The sequence below is a fragment of the Pan troglodytes genome, chromosome 8 (genome assembly GCF_028858775.2).
Source record: "Pan troglodytes isolate AG18354 chromosome 8, NHGRI_mPanTro3-v2.0_pri, whole genome shotgun sequence".
Taxonomy (NCBI): Eukaryota; Metazoa; Chordata; class Mammalia; order Primates; family Hominidae; genus Pan; species Pan troglodytes.
Window position 1 is genome coordinate 73,752,691 of NC_072406.2, and position 23,687 is coordinate 73,776,377.

Below are 23,687 nucleotides of genomic sequence, written 5' to 3' on the forward strand. Positions count from 1 at the left end.
CAAAATTTTAAAATTAGCTGGGCATGGTGGCGCACACCTGTAGTCCCAGCCACTCAGGAGGCTAAGGTGGGAAGATCACTTGAGCGTAGAGTTTGAGGCTGCAGTGAGCTATGATGACACCATTGCACTCCAGTCTGGGTGACAACGTGAGATCCTGTCTCAAGAAACAAGGAAGGAAGGAAGGAAGGAAGGGAGGAAGGAAGAAAGGAAGGGAGGGAGGGAGGGAGGGAGGGAGGGAGGGAGAGGCAGGCTGAAGTGGCTAATGATGGGCATTCCTGGGAACAAGATTGCTTGTAATAAGATATAAAGCAATAGAAGCATAGCCAAATTCAGGTCTATTACAAAGCTATTTTCAATTACCTAAAACATTTAAAATACCCAGATAGTTATAATGACTTAGGAATACCAGTATTTGAGGGTCAGAAAATTTGAGTGTATGTCACATCTTTGCCATTTACTAGCTCCATGATCTTAAGAAATCATTAAACTTGCTGAACTCATTCTTTCCATAAGGAAAATAGAGACAATAGTATTTACATAGTATATCTTATAAGGGTTTAATAATAGTTCAATTAAATGATACTTTGAAACATGAAACACCACTGGAATGTAAACCGTTAATGGAATTCAGCTCTTCTTAAATTTCCATTGGTGAAAATGTTACTATTTTATCATATTATTTATGAACACCTCTAATTGTTAAGGATAAATCACTGTTCAATATATGAAAAAAAATCTAACTCTCACACTGGTCCCAGCTATAGCCTCTGGTACATCATAGAATTAAATTTATCTGCCAACCAATGCTATTTTTAAAATATTTAATGATAGCCACCTAATACCCTTTTTACCTCTGTATATTAGAGAAGTTCAAAGGTTGATTAGTTTACTGGTGTAATGACATCAGAGCTCTGATTGTACCTAGTTCCTTTATTTACTCAAAATACAGTGCAGTTGCTAGGTCTTGGAAATCCTCGTCATTTTTTCTCTAGATTCTCTTGAGTTTGTTAATATTTTTCTTAAAAGCTGCTGCCTGCACCTGTGACATACTCTTGCTTACCCAGGACATATGCATCACCACCCTATTTATCTCTTCTCTTTGCCAACAGAAGCCTATTGTTTTCAGATACTGGGGAGTATTATGCTTAAGAAAGGCAGCCCTGTCCCTGGACCCAAGAGGTGAACGTTGATTAGTTGAAAGCAATCACAACAAGTCTATTACTCTGCCACTGTCATGGCCACAAGATGGAGTCTTGACCTCTGAGATACAAAAGGAAGTCTTCTGGCAGGGTTTGTAGAAATGTTCTTACTCTTTATAAGACCCCAAACCTGGATTCACTCATTCCTGCCACTGGAATACTTACTTGTAATGTTTGGAAGGGCTGCAGACAACTTGAAATGATGTTAGGAGGAAATAAGATTAATGCAGAACTACCAATCCAGAGCCCCTTCATCATTAAGCCTCTGAATTAACAAAATATTAACTTTTCCTTTTTCCAGACATTTTTATGTGAGACAATAGATTTTAGTTATTGTTTTATCCCCATTTAGATGTGTAGAAGAGTCTGCTGATGCACCAGCACATCCTCTTTGCCATCCTGAAATGATCTGCTGCTGCAATAGTTTCTAGCACTCTGACAGTTTTCCACCTCAAGCACCTGCACCTCTTCTTCTCTTCCTGAAGTTGCAATGCCGAAGTGGAGGAGGAGTTTAAGCCACTTCCCCCTTATCCCCAATCAATAAAGAAGGAGATTTGGTGGAGTTGGAGGGTTCAGCCTTCCCACACCTGGGAGTGAGTTCAGAAACTCACTCATTTCTGAAGTGAGTTTTCTCAGAGGATTCCAAAGGAGTCCCAGTTGCCTACGGTAGAAACTTCATATTAATATGCCATTTACTGGCTCTTTTAGCTTCCTTTTCTTACTTTTATTTTTCCTAAAAATGTGCTCTACTTGACCTTGGGGTCACCTCCTAAATAAATTACATAAGCCCAAAACCTTGTCTCAGGGTCTGCTTTTGAGGAGCCCAACTCAATATGAGTTGAGAATTCTATTACTTGCAGCTGAAAGCATTCTAATGCAAATCCGATAGAGCAGCACTGTTCAGTAGAACTTTCTGTGACAATGGAAATGTTCCATATCTGCAGTGGTCATCATGGGAGGTAGCCATGAGCCCCTTGTGGTTGCTAGAACACATGAAATGTGGCTAGTATGATTGAGGAACTGAATCTTTCCTTTCATTTTAATTAATTTAAATTTAAATGGCCACATGTGGCTAGTGGCTACCATATTGGACAGCACAGCTCTAGATGCATTTCAGTGAGTATAGAATGAATGAAACAATTACACCCTTGCCTTAGACATCAGAATTATATTCCACAACCATATAGTTTGCACAATAAAGAATTAGGCTAGGCCAGACTCTGTGAAGAATACAAAGATGAATAAAATAAACAGCTCCTGCCTTCCAAAACTCAAGTGTATTCAGGGAGTCATACATGCAAGTATATTCATACACGGGATACATGCTGCAAGAGTGGCATAAACAAAGCACATTTGGAAATAAGAGGATGCACAATTGATTTCTACTATGGGAATCTAAGAACTCTTCACTGAGGTAGCATTTGAGCTTCATCTTGAAAATGAATAGAATGTCTTTGGGGAGGGACAAAGGGAAAATTACATTTATAACAAAGAAAAGAGACACATGGAAACAATATAAACAAGAGGCATGAGAGGGCAAGCAGTATGGTAAATCTGGGCTACAGACCAAGATGCTAGGTGAGGTCCAGAATATGCAGAGCTTTGAATTCCATGTGAGCACACTTAGATTTTTTTTTCTGTGAGCAGTAGTCATCAAAATATTTGAACTTTGGTGTTGATGATGGTATTGTCAATGACATAATTGGTTACAGATGGAAACAATTAGAGACATGGAAATCAGTTAGGAGTTTACATTATTGCCCCATATGAGAAATAATATCGATGTTATTTTTGCTTATAGCATCAAGAATAAAATGAGAAGGAGTTTCAAACCCATCTCATAGGTAGGCGTGGCAGGTCCTGACCATAAACTAAAAGTAGACTATGAGAAAGAGCTGGAGATGGCCCTGAAGAGAACATATGGGAGAAACAGGTTTGAGGGGGGAAAATAATGAGTCTATCAAGATGAAAGAGATGCTCAGGAGACATCTGGACATACAAATGTTGGGTTTGATGGTCAGCTTTGTCAAAAGATGCAGAGTTTAAGGAGGAAGAAGAATGAGAGGAAGCTCTTAAAGTTTACTCATAGCTCAAGGAGGATGAAAGGGATTGGAAAAACCAAAGGGAAACAAAGGAATAGATTATGTATCTTTCTAAGAACCACATTATACTTTCCACTAATATCAAGTAAAAGATTGTTATTTGTTTCTGCTACAGTGTCTTATTGATTTGAATGCATGATTCCCATCTACTGAGCTTCTGTTTATCTATTACTCATTGCACAGAAAAGTTACTGAATTTTTCTGATGGTTTTCTTTTGTATTTTTAGTCTAAGGAAGTTATTTAAAATATAAAATACTGAATAAAAGGGAAAGCTAATCATTTTCCTGGAAAAGTAAGCAAGATTGTAAAAATTGTGACATGGATGCTGTGGTGCACTGCCCATATTCCTATTCAAGATCAAGGCATTCATTCCCAGAGACTGAGAGTATTGGTTACTGACAGCTTGTAGCTGAGTCTTTCTCCAGAAACTGCCCTTGGCCTTGCCCGCTACACCTTTTTCTTGGCGGTAGCTTGTCCATTAACTGGTTGCTGTAGCTCTTTTGTTTAATTCCAGTCAATTCAGAAGAACAATTCTAGCCTCAGAGCTCCCTATGGAATCAGCTGAAGCCTCTGTTGCAACTCCATCACAGTTTAACTTCTCCCTTTGCATTCTCTCTTCTCTTACAGGTGTTATTCCCATGAGATTCCCAAATAAACTTCCTGCATGCAAATCTCCATCTCAGCATCTGTTTCCCTGAGGAGGAACCAACCTAAGATGAATTGCAAATTAAAATCTCAGTGGGTACTTTTTAACTTAACAAAACCATTTTAGACATAATTTAAAGCATCAGGATTCTTTTTACATTTGAAAAAGAAGATTAATGAGGATGACTTTTTTAACATTCTATTAATTTAATCAGCATGTCACTAGTACAATAATGAAGAGACAAATGAATAGATGAGAATAGATATCTTAGAAACAGATCCTACAATATACAAGAATGTATTATATTATCAAGGCCATTGACATCATCAAATATGATAAAGATTAATGGCATAACAAATCAAAGAGGAAGGGAAAGATTATTCAATAAATGATTCTGGGACAACAGGATGAAAAAATAAATTTAATCCTTATATTATATACTGAAATAAGTCCCAAATGGATTGAAAATATCATCATAGTTCAATTTTACTAATAATCAAAGAAGAAAATTTGGGAATCAATGAGACACTACCTTTTGCTTGTCATATTGTTGGAAAAGAGTATCTTCATATCTGTTGGTGGAATATAAATTGTTATAGCTTCCGAAGCACAATCTGCCACTCACTATGAAAATTTGAAATGTGTATGTCTTTGATTACTTGATGAATATATATAATATTAATAATATATGTATATATAATAAATTTCACAAACCTTAAGAGTTTTTACAAATTTATATATTTATATACATGTAAAAATAAATGTCATCATTTCTGTAACCATCACTCTGTGGGGCTCAGAAAATGATACCCTATAAGTATGGCACTTTGACATGCTGAGTACTGTGAACTGAAGAACACTGGAAGGGCCTCAAAAGCAAGTTCTCTCTGACCTTCTCTTGCTCTCCTGTCTCCCACTCCTTTCTCCACAGAAGTGAGTCAAAGCAACCAGAATTTCCCTTCCCAAGGTAAGTCATAGAAACTGGAAGCCCTCTCCCCCACAGCAAGTCCTAAAACCTACAAAAGTTACTCTCTCCCTTCTCTTTTGAATACCCTCATTCCAGAGGGGACCAGCCCCATACCCATGAGGAAAGGATGCTACACAGAGAAGCCAAGAAGAGTCTGCATGGATAGGCCTTACTGGCTTCCTCACCTGAGTGTATCACCATTAATTAGATGATACCTCTTTGTCCAATCACATTTCTACATGGCTGTCCCCAGTTTAAGGACAAAAACAGACAGTTTCCCCTTGAGTCTTTGAGTCTTCATTTTTGAAGGCTTCCATGTCACAAAAAAAACTTTGATTAAATAAATTGATGTTTTTCTCTTGTAAACTTGTCTTTTGTTATAGGAGTATCAGCTGTGACCCTTATGATGGTTGAGGAAAGTTATCACACCCTTTCTGTCCCTACAACTCAAATGAAGATCTAAAACATTTTCAGCACTTCAGAAGTTTTCCTGGGGCCCTATCCTGGATAGTAACCTTCCCTACCCCCTACAAATAAGTGAATAAGACAGAGACCGTGTCCTAGCTTTCATGGAACTTATGACCTACTGAGGAATGCAAATTGTTTAGTTAAGTAAACAATTACACAAATGATTGTTTATTAATAATTGATATTACTATTACAACGGAAAACTCAAAGTATGAAAAGAGAAATGTAATTAGTTTGGTAAAACTGAGAAAAGACAAATCTGAAGAAGTAATCTTTAATGCGAAGAATGAGTAGGAGTTAGTTAGGCAAAGAGAATAGGGAGGAAAGAGCATCCCGAGGAGAGGAAATAGTATGTGGCTTGAGTAGGAAAACAGCTTCAAGGAAATAAAAAATAAAAATACTGTTGGTAAGCAGAAAAGAGGTAATGCAGGAAACTGGAGGAACAGGCAGGAGCCAGTCCCTGCAGGGCCTTATAAACTGGTTAAGGATGTGTGTTTTAATCTAATTGTAATGGAAAACTACTCCATGGCTTGAAAGGAAAGTGCATTTTTAAATGATCATTGTGGACCACTGTGAAGATAATGCATTGTTGAGAAGACAGAATTGAAGTTGGAAGCCACTTTTAGGCTATTGTAAGAGATGATGATGACTTGGACTATAAAAGCGGCTTTGAAACAAAAATACACGGGAAATTAAAGATGCAGTTTGAAAGTTGCATCCACTGGATTCAATGACTGATGGGATGAGAAGGGTAAGTGTAAAGAAGATTGCAAATTCATATAAAAGAAAAGTTCTAAAGGATATACATCAAACTGCTAGTAGTTATCTCTGATTTGGGTTTGGGTGAGTGGGGGAGATGAAGACAGACTTTCACATTTTATTCTGTATAGTCCAAATGAAAATGGTGATGATAGTGGTGGTGGTGGCATTAGTAATATTAGTACTAGTAGCGATACTAATAATAATACTAGTAGTAGTAGTTTAGAGTTATTAAGTGATCTTGCATTATCATCTTTAATTTATTACATTGTTTAATAGAAATGACATAATTTAAAAGATCACTTATTTGATTTTATAAAGCAAAAAGTATCTGAGACTCCTCTCTCTCAATCAGTTTAGAAGTTTGTTTTGCCAAGTTTAAGGACGGGCCCATGAACAGCTTCAGAAGGTCCTGAGAAGGTTGGGTCACAGCTTGATTTTATACATTTTAGGTGGGCAGAAGTTACAGACAAGTATCAATCAATACATGTTGGTGTATATTGGTTCAGCCTGGAGGGGCAGGACATCTCAAAGCAGGGGTGGGAGGGAGGGGGGTGTTCCAGTTCATAGATGGATTCAAAGATTTCCTGACTGGCAAATCTTTGAAAGAGTTGTTTTGCCTGAAGAGTTGAAATCAGCAGAAAGAAATTCCTGGAGTTAAGATAAGGGGGTTTGTGGAAGCCAAGGTTCTTATTATGTAGATGAAACCTCCAGCTATTTGGCTTCAGAGACATAAATGGTAAATTTCTTCTTATTAAACGAAGGGCCATTTGAAAATATGTCAAAGAAATATATTTTGGGGTAAAATGCTTTGATTCTTTTCAGGGCCTGTTATCTGTCATGTGATGCTATGCTAGTCAGGTTGGAATTTGGTATCATTGCTACAAAAAGTCTGTTTTGTCAGTCTTAAGATTTCTTTTTTAATGTCGATGCTGGTAGGTCATGGTGCCTGAATTCCAATGGGAGGAGAGTATAATGAGGCATGTCTGACCTCCACTTTCCATCACGGCCTGAACTAGTTTTTCAGGTTAACTTTGGAATGCCCTTGGCCAAAAAGAGGGGTCAGCAGGGCTTAGAATTTTATTTTTTGTTTATATTCTCATAAAATAATTGTTATTCTATAAATGAAATATAATTCAAATTAAAAGGCAAAAATAAACTGAAAAAAATATTACAATAAGTATCACAATGGATTGAGATCACTTCTATATAAAAAGCTCATACAAATTGTTAAGGTTTGTATGAGGATTTCCATACCAATCAGCAATTCACAAAGGAAGAAATAGTAATATTTAATAGATATGGCAATCAAGAAAATGGGAACACAATCCCTTTTTTGTCCTATCAAATTAGCAGAGATTAACTAAAGAAGAATCTGCAGGGGGTAGGGTGAGGAGGAGGAACCCGTGAGACAGGCCATCTCGAGCATTAATGATTGTGAGTTAAATTGTTGTGGTCTGGTAGTTAGGTGATATAAAAATTGTAACTATGTCATTACCATTTTTATAACCTTTGACTTGAACTTCTACCTTAGGGACTCTATTATAAAGAAATTAGTATAAATGTGAAGAGATATGTATGCCCAAAGGCATTCCTTACAGCCATTATTCATAACAGAATGCTGGAAATAATATAATGCAGAATGGTAAATGGTTAGGGCAATTATAGCATATTCTTGACTCTTGTAAAGTCATTTAAATGTACATGGAGACATGCTTAAGCTCTAATTTTAAGTTAAAGCATGTTTTTAACGTCTTCTTGGCCCAGCATCCCTCTATGCCCTCACCTGTGCCAGCCATACATAACCTTAGTCATACCAATATCAGAAACCAGATTTTAGCCCAATCTAGCCAACTTAGGCAATCTGTGGCAGGCCCGTTTACATACCTGCCTACCAGATCCTGTCTTTCACTCAGATCTCCAGCCACTCCATTTAAAACAAATGCTATTCACTCTCTTTAGGCAACCCGCAAAAGAACTCAGGTATATGGGATCACTGAAATCAGCGACTCTCTATACGTCATAAGGAACACATTCCAGAACAAATAAATTATAAACTTAGAGCTGTGAGATAAGCTGAAAATCTATTTAAAATAAAAGGAGTGATGCTATATGCTGAATATAGATAGAAGAGAACAACAGCCTGTATGAAGGTTAAGAAAAAGGAAAGCTGAGAATCCGTACTTCTCAGTGTAACCAGTACTCCACCCTGTAGGTAACAGGCACTCAAAATCTATTTGTTAATGATGATGTTTTAAGATAGTTTGTCTTCCCACTAGAAGGCCAAGTATTTGAAGACTAACTTGCTGACTTGCTTACTTGTGTAGACACTTGCATAGCTGGAACAGTGTTTACACCCAAGATGTACTTATTTCATTCCCGAAACAACCAGCCTTGAGAGAAGTACACTGAAAAAGCATAGACTGAATAACCTCTAGGGAATGGAACTGGGAAAGGATAACAGAGGAGAGCCCTCTGTTTATTTATTCAAATACTTCACTTTTTACATCATAATTTTGTATTATTTTTGACCCTTTTTTACAATTGGTATGTATTTTGTTAAAAGTAAATATGTAAAAGCATATTACTATGTTTTACCTAATCTTCCACTGTTTTAGTTATACAGGTATCAGAGGAATATAGTATATATGTTGCATATCTATATATTACTCACCTTCGAACCCAGGATAAGAAATAGCTACTCAAATCAAACCCAAGACGAAAGTAATACTGTTAGTGATGGTGGCAGCAGTTATAATAGCAGTAATAACAGTAGTAGAAGCAGTATTAGTAGCTAGTAATGGTAGTGCCTTATGCATGTTTCCTCAACCCTTGTGGTTTTTCAATGACCTTACATTATTTCCTTTGTCCTATCAAACAGCACTGTGAAGCCATTGTGAAATCATTTCCATTTGACTAAAGGGAGAAGTAAGGGTCAAAGTATTTGCCTAACAAATGACACACAGATAATGAATGGTAGAACCAAAACAAAATTTTGCAATTTGATTCTTAAACTAGTTTCAGTTTCACTATTTTTCCAGACACATGCATATGCAATTATCCCAAGTGGATCCATATACAATTTGACTCTCCAAATATTAGGGCCACTGGCACATTATAATTTTAAGGGTGTTGTATTTCTCAATATGAAAAAAAATGTAATCCAAGAATAAGCCTAACAATAAGAGTAATAACTCTAGGATCTTCTGATTTTTATTTGTCTCAGGTCAATGACCATTTTCCCAGTGTAGGTAAAACTAGAAAGGTATAAAAATGAAATTCAGTGTGTCCATGGGACATATAATTTTGAAGTTGTTCTGAGTAGGAAATAATGTTCTACAGTGGCTGAAAATGAAAATTGCCTTGCAAGGTTATCTGGATTTTGAAAATCGTCATTATGAATCCTAAGCTTAATGTAAACTTTGTGTAAGTTACCACCTTATAGCAACTTGTGCTAACAAATGCCATCCCTAAATCCTATCATCTGATGACAATTAAGAAGCCTTATAAAAATCCTTTTCCTGAGCAACTCACTTCCTGCCAAAGAAACTGTAAATCTTCACTTTAAACTACAACATCTGCTGAGGCATGCGTGTCAGGTGGCCATTTTTAAATTGTGAATTTTAGCATCCATGAAGTCTGTCGGTTTGTTATTTTCATGTGGCTGTGAGTCACTTCTGAACTGTCATTTCCTCTTACTTTTACATTCCTAAAGCTTTGCCATACTCGGATACTCACTGGAATATCGAATACTCTGTTGTTCCTGTAGGGGTCAAGCCCTCTTTTCCGTGTTATGGTAACTCACCCATATCATCATCACTACCAGCTCTGCCATCATCACCCCCATCTCTGCCATCATCACCCAAGAGACATTTACCCTATATCTCCTTGAGCACACACTCTGTATAAGACCTGATTCCTTTTTTCCAAAGGTACCATCCCTCTTCACTGAATTCTCAAAAATTTTATTCTTCTCTGAAGTATTTCAATGGCAGTTATACATTTATTTTATTGCATCAGTGGACTATTCTTTCCATTTAGATTCTTATCTCTTTTTCTATTATCTTATCTCAAGATAATAGGAAAAGATGAAACTGATGCTACTGCTGATTTTGAAGTCTTAACATTTTGTAGTGAGTATTTTCTGGGACTAAACATGTGTGCTATGCATTCAATTTGAGAAGAAAGATGAGAAAGTTAAGTATCAAGAGAGAATACCTTGAAGAATAATTCTTAAGAGTCCAAAAATAATTTCCAGCATAAATCCTTTCAGAAGGGAAAACATGAGCTGAGAAAAACATCCCTCTGTTTAGCTAATCCACATATAGTGGTTTGGGTGTTACATTTTCTTATGAGTTAGCATTTTGGGGGAATTTGCTATGTATCAAGAACACTTTAAAGCATTTTACGTGCAATATCTCATATAAACGTCACAATAACTTCAAAGGTAGCTATTATTATACACACTTTCTGGAGGAGAAAACAAAGGCTTAGAGACTTTGAATGATTTTTCCAAACTAAAAATCTTGCTAATAAGAAGCAAGAGCCAAGGCTTAAACAAAGATCTTTCTCTAGATAAAGTCCAAACGTTTGGTCAAGTATGGAAAAAGGTTCTACTAGATTTTACTAGATTCAATAAATCTATATTGCGTTAGAGCCAATAAAAATTATTGTGGGATATATTGCCTAATCTTGGTTTAGTTATTTCATTCATTAAACCTGTCTTAAGCACCTATTATGTATTGGGCACCATGTAGGTATAGCCATTAAAGCTCCAACATTCTGGACACAGAATGGAGAAAAAAATAAACAGAAAGGGAAGTATATAAGATGAATTATAAGGCAGTTAAAGTTACAAATTATGGGACAAAAAAAGAAAGAACTGGCTATGCATAAATATAGTGGAAATGATGTAGGGATTGCAGCAGATTATAAGTTACATATCAGTCAGAAATGCAATGCTGTTTGAAAATAACACAAAGACATAAAATGTAACTGCAAATAATGTTCTCTTCATATTTAGCTTTGGCTAAACTCTTATGAGGACAAGCTATTCCAGAGCAACCATGTTGTAAGAAAGCTATGGGAAACTTGAAGAGGGTCCATAGTTCTACAGTGAAAATAATTAAAAAGAAAGAAGAAAAGAATTCTTTAAAGAAATACTTTAGGATTTGTGGTTATTTTGTCTGACGAAAGCAAAAACGTGAACAAGGAGAGCCTTAGTAACTATTTCAACATACAGAGAACTTTTCAGAGGATGGGAAAAAGTTGTTCCACTTTTCCATTAGAGAGAGAATAAAAGAAATGTATGTTCCTTAGAGGATGATACCATCAATGTGTTAAAGAGGTCATTCTTTATCCTATTCAGAAAGAGACATCCTAATTCTCCTCTTGGGACTTGTAAGTAGACAGAAACAAAAACTTTAAGATGATCAGAGGGCAAAAGTTTCTCTTCTCACCCTTTCTCTGACACACATGCAGCCAGAGAGTGCCTACTTAACAATCGATGACATACATAATTGTGCAATGTAAATGGTGTTACCTTTACTGAAAGTTGATAAAACATATAGGTGTGAAACTCGTTTGTTGTCCACATATTTTATAAAACTGTATTTTTTACCAAAATCAAAAAATTTCAGATAATAATTTAAATTGTTTCTCTAATTTTTTAAAGATCAAAACATGTGGCGACCTGATCCCCATTCTTAGTGGGCTGGAGGTGTGTACTTTATCTCACATTAAATAGTGCATATGCCTTCCATTTATCTGAGTCTCCAACATTTCCTATAATACGCATACCTGACCTATTTCATTCATTCAAGTTACCTGGTTAATCTCTTTAGACTTTTGATACTGCAACTACTGGCATAAGTTAAAGAAGGACCGTTGGGTGACTTCACTAAACCTACTTAGTGTACACAGTTTCTCACATGGAGCCCTCTTCTTAACATTTTATTTAGAACTGGGCAACCAAATTCTGGCTGGTATGGAGTGCCTGAGCAGTAGTGCACAAAGAGGAGACACAGAAAAACAAATACTCCATGGTCTTCCAAAAGTATTCTATGGAGCTAGGTTTCTCCAGGTAAGATTGGTACAATGTGCCAGGAGCCACTCCAAGCTACAAAAGATTGTGGCAGCTGATCTCTTGGATGATTATTTTTATTCATTGAGGAGTAACTTAAAACATGATTTTCATATTAAAGTATTATCATATGCAAACTTCGAAAACAAGATAAAGTATGAAATTTCAGAGACATTTTGTCATTTGTAACAGAGAATCCAGGTTTGCACACTTTTGCATACTTTTGGTGGGTATTTTGCTGGCAACGTTTGAGGAGCATTACTAGATTTCCACAAACTCTAAATTATTTTAAGTTGTATCTCCCGTGACCTAAACCTCTCCTGAATCTCTTCTTGGAAGCCTTACAAGCACAAGGGTATGTGTCCAATGAAGAAGTAAATCCTAATTAAGATTATTCCCACCAAAATTAAGCAACTCTTCATTTGAAATATTGTTTTTTAAATGATCTCCAACACACTAATTCAGCATAATGTCTTCGGTTATGGACACATGTCTGGAGTCAGATTGCCTGGGCTCTCTATCACTCAATAGCTGTATGATCTTGAATGAGTAACTTAACCTCCATGGGCTCCAATGTCTTCATAGGTTCTTCATAATATTGTTAAGAGGTTTAAATGTGTCAACATTTGTAAGGCATCTAAAATAATATGTGATAAATAGCAAGTGGTACAAATCTTCCTATGGGGAATGCTAAAGTTTTTTTTCTAAAGCTTTGTTTTCAGGTGGAAGAAATATGACCATTCACATAATAAGCTTTATGACCTCATCCTGAGGTGGTAATCTCAGGTAAAATATATCTATCAACCAACCCTCTAGTGACCCAACCTTTAGTTTAGCATTAAAGGGAAAGGAAAGTACTGAAAAATGAGGACCAACTCTCAACAACTATTTAAGTGTGTTTTGACATCTCAAAAAGCAGTAGCAAAGCAAAGAGAAAGAAAGAAAGAAAAGAAAAAAAGAAGGAAGGAAGGAGGAAGGAATGAAGGAAGGAAGAAAGAAAGAAAAAAGAAAGAAAGGGAAAAGAAAAGAAAAGAGAGAGAGGGAGGAAGGGAGGGAGGGAAGGAAGGAAGGAGAAGGGAAGGGAGGAAGGAAGGAGAAGGGAAGGGAGGAAGGAAGGAGGAGGGAAGGGAGGAAGGAAGTAGAAGGGAAGGGAGGAAGGAAGGAGAAGGGAAGGGAGGAAGGAAGGAGAAGGGAAGGGAGGAAGGAAGGAAGGGAAAGAAAGAAAAGAAAGAAAAAGAAAGAAAGAAAGAGGGCAGGGAGGGAGAGGGAGGCAGGGAGGGAGGAAGGGAAGAAGCAAGAAAGAAAGAAGAGGAAGGAAGAAAGAAAGAGATAAGGAAGGAAGGAAGGAAAAGAAGGAAGGGAGAGAAAGAAAGAGAAAGAAAGAGAGAGAAAAAAGAAAGAAAGAAAAAGAAAGAAAGAAAAGAAAGAAAGAAAAAAGAAAGAAGGGAAAGGAAGGAAGAAAGGGAGAGAGGCAGGAAGGGAGGGAGGGAGGAAGAGGGAGGGAGGGGGAGAGAGGGAAGAGGGAGGGAGGAAGGAAGGGAGGGAAAGAAAGGAAGAAAGGAAGGAAGGAGGGAAAGAAGGAAGGAAGGAAGGAGGGAAAGAAGGAAGGAAGGAAGGAAGGAAGGAAGGAAGGAGCTAGAAAGAGAAAGAAAACTGGGACAAACAGAAGCCCTGCCAAATAGTATTTATTTCAGAAATGTGAGAGACTTGATCTCTAAATTTTATTTTGAAGAATCACATTTTAAGTAAAAGTACAAACATTTAATGCTGTATTATACTCTGTGGCATTTAAATGAGACTAATTATATTTATTTATGGGTATTGTTTTTTACTTCTGTGGTTTTTTTTTTTTTTTGTCTGAAATATTTTTAAAGCACAGGGCCTATTCCAAATACCTTATCCAAAAGATTAACAACACCCAACTAGATGATGGAAGCTTATTCAAGGAATAAGGACCCATGGTTTTGTGCTATTATAATATACTCCATAATTAAAAGGTAGTAAAAACCTGGCAATCTCAGGTTTTTCTGATTAGCCTTGCCCAGTAGTTCACACACATTTTGGTCTCAGGACCACTTTATAGTCTTAAAAGCTATTAAGAATCCCAAAGAGCTTTTATTTATGTAGATTATACCAATAAACATTTACCTAATTAGAAAATTTTTGACTGAGGAAAAATTTTAAATATTTCTACTTTAATGCTATTAAAAATAACATTAAACCAAATGCATGCTAAAATAAATGAAATAGTTTTATGACAAAATGACTATGTTTTCCAAGGCCCAAAAAGAAATCATTTTTGACAAGAATGGCATTGTTTCACATTTTTGCTAATTCCCTAATGCCTGATTTCAGAGAAGTTGAATTCTCATATCAGCTACTGCATTCAATCTGTTGCAATATATGTTTAGGTTGAAGTATGTGAAGACAATCTGGCCCTCACAGATATGTATTTTGGAAAGAGAAGAGTACTTTACTCATTTTGTAAGATAATTGTGGATACCCTTCTTTGGAACTAAACTTGGAAAGAGATAGTTTCTTAAAGTTTAGTTGCAATATGGAATCTGGAACCACATCAGTGAATTTTTGGTACATATTGTAGCGATGTCTATGTGTCTGTCTTGCACTTCCAATGGATTTTTCACGTACAAATAACTTTGCAACATGGTGCATTGGCCATTTGGAAAATTTGACTCACTGAATGATGTAAATCAACCAAATGATTACACAGCAACTTTAAAATTGTGTTTATTAATATACCATCAGTCTTAACGCCTAAGCTTTTCAGAACTAAGATGCCATCAAGATCATGGGGACATATTTTTCAAAGTTCTAATGTTTGCTGGAAAGCTCTAATGTTATTATTAAGAATGAAAGCTATCATTTTTTGAAGTAGGAGACTCATTCATTGATTTTTAAGAAAACATCCAAATACCAAAGTCAAAATAGCCATAATCTGTCAGTCACTCTCACACGTAATAAATGTGTTCAATGAAAAAGTGGCTACTTGAGCTTGTAACTCAAATCTCACAAGTGTTTTTCCTCTTGAAGACCATCATACAGCAGAATGTTATACATAATTCCCATTTCAATACACAGAATGTTAAAAATATCTAATAAAATTCAGGATTGGGATTTAATGAATTAACAATGTTGTCTGCTTCATTGGGTACATTTTTTAACAAAAGTGACATTTCTTGTTTTCTTCCTTTTTTTAATAAGGTGAGGGCATGTCGGTGATGAAACTATCACTACTGTTCAAGGTGCCAGCAGTTTGACTTACCATCGCTTTTGTACAATCATCACTACATGTCAGCGTGGGAAAAAGAATAAAATAACATCTTAATATTATTATGAAAACAGTTTTGGCCTCATGGACCCCTTGAAAACCTATCAGGTTAACTGCAGACCACAGTTTGACGCTTTTAATGTATCCTAGAGGATATCCTTCTTTGTGTTACTGTGGGGTACCCATTGTCGTTGAAATTTGTTTGATAATCCCCCTTTTTACCTCTCTTCTGTCATCACCTTGAATCACAACTTGCATTTTTTATTATTATGGTTATCTTTTTACATGCTCGGCTTGGCTACCCCAATAGATAGTATAGTGCCTTGTTACCCAAAATATGGGCCGTGGACCAATAGCATCAGCATCACCTAGGAGCTTTGAAAAAAATGCAGAAATTCAGGCCTTCTTCCAGTACTACTGAATCACAAACTGCATTTTGTTGTTGTTGTTGTTGTTGTTGTTGTTGTTGTTGTTGAGACGGAGTCTCGCTCTGTCGCCCAGGCTGGAGTACATTGGCGCGATCTCTGCTCACCACAAGCTCCGCCTCCTGGGTTCACGTCATTCTCCTGCCTCAGCCTCTCCAGTAGCTGGGACTACAGGCACCCACCACCACGCCCGGCTAATTTTTTGTATTTTTAGTAGAGACGAGGTTTCACCGTGTTAGCCAGGATGGTCTCCATCTCCTGACCTCGTGATCCGCCCGCCTCGGCCTCCCAAAGTGCTGGGATTACAGGCGTGAGCCACCGCACCCGGCCCACAGGCTGCATTTTAATAACACTCTCTGGTGATTTGTACGCTTGTGTGTTGGAGACCTATTATATTTGCCTAACTGTCGTTCTCTGCTTCAGGAAATCTGTCATTTGTCTATTTCAGGAAATGCTCTGACTCCAACACATAAGGTTGGTTGCATTTTCCCTGATACAGAAGTGGGTGTATAACTAAGTTAAGCTATTTAGAGTATGCTATCCCTGTAAACAGAGTAATTTGTCCATTGCTGGGCATGTGTAAGCAAGACAAATCAGAGTCCATTTTTTCAGAATAATATGGGTGGTGGGAGAAAGGAACTGCTCCTCTCTCTGGGATTATTAGCTGTATGGATAATGCAAATCCAAAAATTGCTGTGGCCATCTTTGCTGCAACATAAAGGAAAGTTCTCTGAAGTGATTCCAGAAAAGAGGAGGACAGAAGTCAGAGATGGAGAGAGATAGACCCTTGATGACATCAAATGAGCCTCTGGATCCAGCTCTGCCTGAAGTCATCTGCCCCATGATTTTCAGTAATGTGAATCAACAACATATTCTGCTTTTCTAGCTAATGTTAGTTTGAATCGGGTTTCTGTTCCTTGCAACCAAGGGTTTTGACATAAGACGAAAAACTCTGTGGGGACCTATGTATCATTTATATTTTTTGTAATCTTCAAAATACCTAGCAAGTGCCTTAAATTTAATGATCACCATTGTTCACCATCTCAGCTCATTTTATTGAGTCCCCTATTTTATACCTTTCTGATATGCATATTGGAATATGTCAACCCTGGCTTAAATGCTTCAACTCTTCCTTACCATGGAGGTGTACAGTGCTGTTTAAAACGTTCTTCACAGTATAGCTATACCCACCTTCACAGGCTTATCTGTCAGTTCCTCTCTACTGGTGCCATTCACCTCATTTGCTGGGTCTTGAAGAAGCCCTAGCATTTCTTGACACCAAGCATTTACATATGCTGTTCCCACTATACCTTGGCTATCTAACTGATGAACTCCTATGTGGTTTGAAGGAGACTTTTCAAAGATCACCTTCTTTGTAAAGGTTTTCTTAATGCCCAATTATTTTACTCCCTGAGATTATACTCCTGTGTTCTTCATCAAGCCTTTACAAACTATATTAAATTTCTTGGACATTTCTCAGTGTTGCCTGTAAGATTATGAACCTGTTAAATTCAGAGACATCTTTCATCCCTGTATTCTCATATTTGATATAGAAATCCGACACTTACCATGAGCCCTTTAAATGTTTATTAAAAGCAAAAATAACTAAAAATGACAAAAGAATTTTAGTCATTACTCTTGGGCTCTGCCATTTATTTGCTCTTTGACCAGGGCCAAATAATTTATGCTACTGAAATACCGTATTTCTTCATCTATAAAATTAGGATAATATTGTCCACCTTGCCTGGTATGATAATTCTATGGAATTACAGGCAGAAAAACAGTCTCCCCTCAAAGATGTCTACACCTTAATCTCTGGAACCTGCTAATATGTTGTGTTACATGGCAGAAGGGGCTTGCAGACTTAGTGAAATTTACAGATCTTGATATGGTGAGATTATTCTGTATTATCAGGCAGGGTTCAGGCAAAGCACATGAGCTCTTAAAATAGTTTTTTTTTTTTTTCCAGGCAGAGAACAGAGGAGAGATGAGGCAAAAGGGAATATTAGACAGATTCAAAGCTTGAAAAGGACTTGATCCACTATGAGGCCATTAATGAAGGAATGCAGGCTGCCTGTAACAGTTGAAAATCACCCCAGCCAACACCCAGCAAGGAAATGGAGACCATAGTCCTCTAACTGTATGGAACTGAATTCTGCCAACAAAGTGAATAAGATGGGAAGTGAAGACCCTCCCAGAGCCTCCAGAAAGGAAGAGAGCCATTCAGACACCTTGATTTCAGCCTTCTGAAACTTGGAGCAGACAGCCGGCTGTGTCAACCTGAACCTGGGCTTTTAACCTACAAAACTGAGAAATAATGAATAGTGATTTTTTTTTTTTAAGATGGAGTCTCGCTCCGTCACCCAGGCTGGAGTGCAGTGGCACGGAATAGTGATTGTTTTAAGCCACTAAATTTATGGTAGTTTTGTTAGGGCAGCAATAGAAAACTAATACATATGTAATATAGCATTTTATAAACTAAAATGTCAGGCAAATATGTGCTCTTATAATTTGATATTGCTATCTATTAGAGACATTGGGTTAAAGAATATACTGAACCAATGTTGTATTTATTATAAGAAAGATAAGGGTGGGAGATGGAAAAAATGATGTTAAACTCATGAATTTAGTTTGCTTTGCAAATGTTTAACTTTGAGGTTGCTTTTTTCCAGATCCCTGGAGATTTGGCCTTTCGGCATACAGAGAGGTTTTATTAAAGCTGAAGTCCCTTGTAAAAGCTTTTAATAGCTTTCTTTAAAAAAATCACCTAAACCCTCTGTTCTGTGCTATTCCTCTAAATGCAAGAAAGCACAAAGATACTGAAGAAACACAGAGACAAAATTAAATCAGGGGCTCTCCTAGCTCCTCCATTATTCAAAGCACTTAGTGGACTATAAATGATTTAGAAGTGATACAACTAGACTTTTCAGAGTAAATAGTTTTCATTTTCCTGATTGGTAATCAGGAGAAAGAAGATTCCATATTCCCATCAGCAGAGATTTAGAATTATCTTTTGCCAAAAATGAAAGAGCTCTTTCTTCCCGTGTAGTCCATTTAAATATATATATATATGTGAAGGTGAATCAAAAGAAAAAGAAAACAGATTACAACTTTATTACTGCCCTTATTGGACACTTATACCAGCAGGCTAGCAGACACTGCACAGAATATAGAAATGAGACTCTGAGTACATGATCTATAATGAAAATGAAGCCAATCAGAATCTAATATTACTACAAGGTTGAAATAAAAGCTATGGTATTTCTCATAACTGCACTTGGCACTTAGAGAAATTGAGACTCACAACATGCTTCATAAACATTAATTAATTACTCTGGGCTTACATTTAATTCTTCCAGTGTATAGAACGTATGTACAGAAGATGAAAGAGTCAGCCATAACCTGGTGCTCATTGTACTTCCAGATTGTAGGATCAGCTAATAATAATCACAATAGTAGCTGACACTTGTAATCTTCAGAACACCCTTTAAGCATTTATTAATCAACTATTGCGCCATCTCAAGGGAAAGATAAATATTATTCTTCTCATTTATAACCCATAAAATTGTGGCTTCAAGTGGAACAGTTTTGCCCAGGATTCCCCCAAAAAACCCCAAGTGGAGATTAGAGAATTAGAATCCCTCTATATACATACCATAAATGTTCAATACCACATTATGAGAGAAGTCTTAAAACAGTGAAATTGACAGACAGCATTGATTACTATAGAAAAAGTCCTAGGGTACATCCAAGAAAGAGAAAAAAAAGGTTGACAAATTGGAAAGGAAAGTTGATGCACTCCCAGAGAAAATCTCCTACTCAAAGAGTTTCCTTTGACTGCAACACATGATTTTCTGATTCCTCCAGAACACTCAGTTCTGGAATGGTCACTAAACAGGTTTGAGATGAGGGTAAAAAAAAAATCCAGCCAAAAGGCCCACATAGGAACTCACAGATATATCTGACTGGCCCACATAGTGTTTTTATTTTTAATGAACATAAATAGGGTGCAGCCACACTTGCCCATGCCCCACTGCATATGAGACAATGCATTTGACACTGGTGGTTGTTAATATGTATAGACTATACTACTGAGAGATGCCTTGTACACCCAGAATCACCACCAGCTCAGAGCATATAATGCTCCTTTCTTTCTACCATTCTCAAAACAAAAAGTTGAGTGAGAGTACTAGAGTATCCCCAACCTACTGCCATTGTGGTGGTTTTTCTCTCTGTTCTTTGTCCTACCTCCTATTTTGCTTCCTTTCCAGCCCAAGTCTTTCCACCTTGTATCTGGCCTTTTTACTCCCAATTCAGAGCTTTCATCCTGACATCTCCGTCTGCTGGGAAAGTTCTTATCCTTATATCTCATACCCTTTTGACCTAAAGAATTGTTTAGGCCCCAAATCTCTCAAATATGTATCTAATCAAATGCTGTTCCCACCTCCTGTGACCCCTTAGTCTGCTTTATGTTTTTTCATGGTAATTATAACTCCCGAAATTACATTATATGTTTGTTTGTTTAGTTTTTCATCAACTGAATCTACCACTAGAACATAAATTTCTTGAGTGCAGGCCTGTTTTCTTTTCCACTGAAGTACCTAGTTCAGCGCCTTCCTCAGAAGAGGCATGAGGCAATATTAGTGAATCAGTGAATTAATCATGCACAGATTTCCATGTCAATACATATATATGTCTTCATTATTATCTTAATAGCTGCATAATATTTCACTAATATCCACATTTATTTAAACAGTATATTGTTTTTGGAAATTGGGGTTGTTTCCACTTTCTTCCTTTAAAATAGCATAACATGAGGACTATGACAGGGAGGGCAGAGTAGAAAGAAGGAAGGGATCAGGGTTAGAGAAATAAACCCAACCTCTTTCTTGGTAATCAGGGGCTACTCTGCTTCCTACAACCCAACTGATTCCTAGTGACAAGATCTCTTAAACCTGGGTTCCTGCAGCAGTTGGCCCCTGTCAGAGGCCTTCTTGCGTTTACTTGGTTGGCATGTCTAGCTGTCTAGGCTCCAGTTCCTGCTTAAAGACTATGAGGTACAGAACTAAGTGCATGAAGCATATCCTCTATTAATGTTAAGTCCCTTCCTACTCCTATTGTTCAAAGGGGAAGGTGCTAAATTTGTTCTTCCTGTACCCTTCGGTTTCATTCTGTGTCTTAGTCCTTTGGAGATAATTGGGGTAGAGTACTACATACTATAATTTAGGATAGTGGGTTTTTGTTTTGTTTTGTTTTTGAGAATGAGTCTCACTCTGTCACCCAGGCTGGAGGGCAGTGGCTTGATCATGGCTCACTGCAACCTCCGCCTCCCGGGTTCAAGTGATTCTCCTGCCTCAGCCTCCCAAGTAGCTGGATTACAGGCATGCACCACCATGCCCAGCTAATTTTTGTATTTTCAGTAGAGACGGGGTTTCACTATGTTGGCCAGGCTGGTCTGGAACTCCTGACCTCAGGTGATCCGCCCGCCTTGGCCTCCCAAAGTGCTGGGATGACAGGTGTGAGACCTCGTGCCCGGCCTAGGATAGTGTATTGATGCAAGAGGTTTTGAGTGTCCAAATAATTATCTGCTGAATTTGGAACCTTTAGGAAAGATTATCTAGAACTGTAATTTCAAATACACCTCTGGGAGGGGCTGGAGAAGTTAGGAGGCAAAGTGAGGGTGTTCACAAGTCAAATCAGTCAAATTATCTGGAAAATTCAGAGTGCTAAATTTACAGAGTTACCCAATGCGCTATTCTTCCCCACTTTCTCACTTATAGTATATAGACTCAGCCATAAGTATACTTAAGGCCTGTCCTAATTTCTACCCTCAGTTTCTTGACTGCAACTCAGCATGGGAGTTAACTGACTGAAGGTTAACACTCAGACTGGGTCCGTATTTCTCTGAGAATAGATTTTGATCTTCCATTGCTAAGAGACCTCCCCATTCCACAATGTATACTAACCTATAGCTCTGTTCTTCTTATAATTATAAAATGCAAGATGGCGGGGTCTATTTCCTAGAGGCAAACAGTATTAATCTGCATACCTGAAATGCTTTCTCAATATGTATTTTTTGTAAAAGCATCTGTAGGTTTTGTCATAAACACATAGTGTTAAGGAAGCTAAATTAATTACATGCACTTTAATATTGAAAGTACAAAATAACAAACCTTACCAAGAATGCATATTTTATCTGTCTTGGTGAAAGGAAGGACAGATGAAAGAAAAGTGTGTACTTAAGTATGCACTTAATAGTGTGGATAGTGAGGGGCAAACGTGTGGATGAAAAATGAATGCTAAAGTCGATATTTTTGAAATAAATGAAGTAGAAACATTTGTAGCTAAAACACAAGTATAATCTCAGCAACTACTGAAACAAATATCATCACTAATATATTTCTGGAGGCTCACAAAAAATATAATCAATTTTTCAGTTCATAAAATTTCAAAAAATTGAATTTACATTTGCTAAACCAATTAACAAATTCTAATTTACACAGTGTTGATGCTTCTAATTGGCAGCCGTGCATTTTTATGAGTCTTCCTGTTAATCTCTTATGGTAATCAAACTCACAAATTTAAAATTCATTGGTGTTCTTGATACATGTAACTAGTTAAAATTCTTAATTAAATTAGGGTGACTAAAAGAAAAGTCGTTTTAAAAGTAAAATCATAAAGTGTTATGACTAATGCTGTACAAATTAGCATAAGGTAGGTTTGGGGAGAATCATTCTGAAGACTTTGCAATTAGGAGCACCTGCTATTAGTGCACTTGTTAAACTTTTATCAATTAATCATTACTCTCAAATAGCAAGAAAAATTGAATGTTGTGAATATGAAGAGAGTGATTAATTGCAAGTGGTAAATTGCTGACTGGTTCCATTATTACCTGTACTTTAAGAATTTTTAGAAATAAATGTCTATTATCAGTTTTATGAATACATAAATTATACTAATGTGTTCAATATTGGTTGGTTTTCTGTCTTATTCTGTAATAATTGTTTTCTCAAAGTTATAAAGATGACTTGGAGAACATGGATTCTGTAATAGAATATTATTATGGCTTCATCAAAAACATTTAATGATTGAATTATTTAATCTTATTCTCAAAACACACTGTATCCATATTTTTTATTAAAAGGGGCACAGGAAGAAGCAACACTTGTTTTTCTGCAGTGTAGAAATCAATCCCTATTTGAAGTATAATTTAGGATTAAACAACATAGCACTCTGACTTCAAAATGTTAATTAATTCTCAATTTGGCCTGCTGTTCTCAAACCTAAGCATTTAGATTGCAAAGGGCACTTTGGTTAAGACTCATTTTATTACAAGTTAAAATTGCAAAAAAAATTGATTTAAAAATGTGTTTCTAAATCAATGCAGTAATAGCAGGGTACCTAAAGTCTTTTCTAGAATGTACTTTTCATTATTCTAAGATTCACACAGGGATCGCTAATGGTCCCTGAAAATCCAGAGATTATCAAGAAATGTGACTTTAAGTACCATGAAATTGCTATAGCTATTTATCTTAGCCACTCATAGATAAAGTCATGTAACTATTAAAAGGAAAGAGTCTCAAGTATAGGAAAGACTTCAGCTATATTTTATATTTTAGAAAATTATAGGACATAAGTCTAAATTAGGATGAAGAGTAGGGGTGGTTGTTGGGGGAAGACGACCTATAAACCTAACCTTTACAAATTCCAAATTCAACCAAAAAGTAATAAATATCAAAGGAGGATGTT

General features: G+C 36.8%; 1 protein-coding gene and 1 long non-coding RNA gene across 8 annotated transcripts in view; one reads left to right on the forward strand and one right to left on the reverse strand.

Annotated features, from left to right (window-relative positions):
* TMEM26 (transmembrane protein 26) overlaps positions 1–2,067 on the reverse strand; it is a 71,321-nt gene extending 69,254 nt beyond the window's left edge. The window contains exon 1 of one of the 2 annotated variants that reach the window (XM_063781826.1): positions 1,365–2,067. The gene's annotated coding sequence lies outside the window, so the exon portion shown is untranslated. The remainder of the gene's footprint in view (positions 1–1,364) is intronic. The other variant, XM_063781825.1, reaches the window with a different exon arrangement.
* The window catches only part of LOC107966699 (uncharacterized), a 46,672-nt gene extending 23,789 nt beyond the window's left edge, over positions 1–22,883 (forward strand). Inside the window, exons 3-8 of one of the 6 annotated variants that reach the window (XR_010146900.1) lie at positions 3,930–4,040; positions 4,880–4,915; positions 5,299–6,134; positions 12,103–12,224; positions 15,447–16,412; positions 17,908–22,883. This is a non-coding gene — a long non-coding RNA (uncharacterized LOC107966699). The other 5 variants (XR_010146899.1, XR_010146901.1, XR_010146903.1 and 2 more) reach the window with 5 other exon arrangements.
* Positions 22,884–23,687: the final 804 nt, after the last annotated feature.